This window comes from Montipora foliosa, unplaced genomic scaffold (assembly GCF_036669935.1).
Source record: "Montipora foliosa isolate CH-2021 unplaced genomic scaffold, ASM3666993v2 scaffold_327, whole genome shotgun sequence".
Lineage (NCBI taxonomy): Eukaryota > Metazoa > Cnidaria > Anthozoa > Scleractinia > Acroporidae > Montipora > Montipora foliosa.
The window spans coordinates 1-2,500 of NW_027179627.1; positions in this window are offsets into that span (position 1 = coordinate 1).

Genomic DNA, 2,500 nt, shown 5'->3' on the forward strand with positions numbered 1-2,500 from the left:
AAAAGTATGGACTATGAGGTGGTTTCAAAGTACAAAATGATCAGAAAATCGTCTGGCATTACACAGAGTAAAACTCCAGGAGTAATTCGGTTTAGTTAAAATTTACAACCTAACACAACAAAACAAATGACAATTATCCTAATGATATTTTGCCTTATTAGCTTGGCTCCACATAACAAGAGTAAATTATGCTTCACAAATTATATTATTATCATTATCATTATCATTATTCGGATTGTTGGTCAACTTTGTTTTCCATGCTCGAATGGTTATTCATATCCAACAAGCCTGAACGCAATAATTAGTCTTATATTCTCTGAACAAATGTCCCCAAAATAGAGAGCAAATCTTATGACTTCATTGTGTAACTGTATATTTTCAGCTGACATGTACCCTTTCCATCATTTTGTAGAGCATGGAATATGAGCTCATACCAGTATGGCAGGGGCCAATGAACAAACTTACTCAATTGTATTACACAATGATAAAATTTTTAATATTTATTATGTTTATAGACATCACAAAAGTTACACACAGTCTCACTTTGAAAGAGAGCACAAAACAATTTATCTCATTGGTCTCTGTGCAATGTACATGTATGTAATGTTTCCATGGTACTTTTAAAAATACAAGAGTTTCCTTAACAGTTACCTACCTTTTAGAAAAAAGTCCCATTCAAGGCAACCTCCCCAGCCCTTTTTAGCTGCCAAAGACCTAATACATTGCCCTGAAACAAAATATGGACATCTACATGTAAAAACCCTACAAGGTCAGCTTCATGACCTGACATAATGGTTATGGTAGGTCCCCTGGCTTACAAACTTATATGGAAGCCCGTGACAACATCCCAAGTGTCCACCTTACCAAAGTGACCATTTTGTACATGTAATAAAATCAATAATGATTATTTATTGTTGAATTTTTCATACCTTTTTATTGATAATGTCTGAATTAGTGTTTGAAGGGTACAACTCAAAACAAATTTTGTATTTCACTCATACAATTTGCTCTTTTTTTGAGGGTGCCTGGGCATAAAGCACTCAAAGCACTAGCTTGTGAGATTTCCCATATCCAATTAAAACAGTGGAGAAATCAGGCCAAAAATTGTCTCTTAAACAAAAGTTTTGAGATATAAAAATTCCTCAAGATGGCTTTTTGTGTATTGTTATGAATAGGCCATTTCTGAGTTCCTGTCTGCTCCCTCTTCAAAGCGAGTCTAAGTGCGAAGGTCTTTGTGATGGTAATTAGGTCGGTCAACTTTACATATGAATGAAAACTAATTTTCAGGAGAAAAACTTCGCACTTAGACTCGCTTTTGAAGAGGAGGCAGACATGAACTCAGAAATGGCTTAATAGATTAACAACCCACTCCCTCCAGAGAGTGACACTTATAGATTTTACTCTGTCTAATGCCAGACGATTTTACTCGTCAATGGGGGCCTCTGCAGGGATGAATGGTTAAGTACTCATCAAATAAAACTTGAGGTTTTGGTGGGAGAAATTGCAATATTAACTGCATCACAATATGATTGGTATATTTAGATGGCTAGCTCTACTACATACAGTACATGTACAGGGTTCTCCCTAGGTTTCAGCGCAACAGGTATGGCACTTTTCACACCGGTAAAGCAATTGGTTAATGTTGGAGGTTCTGCAAAGGATAAGCGACTTCTGAGTGTTTGCAGGCAGTAATAAGTGCTCTTACAAGCAGTAAATTTACCGGTAGCTTTATCAATGTTTCATGAAAAATGCTAGTAATGCAAATGCTTTTGGAGTAGTCTACTATGGAATACCCCAGAAGACAACTGAATTTTTTTTCTTAAGGCCCACATACATGTACAGTACATGCAAACAAGCAAGTGACAAATAACAAGCGAGAAAGCTTGTATACCATGTCATAGGAAATAGTTACATATCACCCTGCACAAGCAATGTGGAACACAGGCGAATATATGCTGTGCAGTTATTGACTGATTGGTTAAATCTTTTTATGACTCGCTATAAAGGGCTTCACATTACTGAACATGTGACATTGTTTGCACAAGGAGCCAGAGCCAGCCAAATTTTTGCGCGGCCCATCAGAGAAATTTGAAGGCAAGGTTAAATCCTAGAATACTTTTTCTCACAGTCCAGGAACGAAGGTGTGAAAAAGCAACGTGATCCCAAACCACACATCAATAATAATAATACCGTAACTGTTCATTAAAGTTTTTAAGATCGAGATCACGTAGTGCAGTATGACACAGGAATAAAAATAGTAGCAGTAAACTGAAAGAGTTAATTCTTCATGTGAGTCGTTCCATGTCTGTTTATATTATTTTCTCGTCATCATGTCACACACGAGGCAGTTACTTTAATGTTTAACTCCTCATTTCACACCAAAAGTAAATGCGATATTGCCAGGCTTGCGGATTTGTTTAATCTAACAGCAGTACCGCTAAAGAGAGGGCCTTAAATGCGAGAGGGTGAGTGGTCGCGTAGAAGAGAATTTCAACAATAT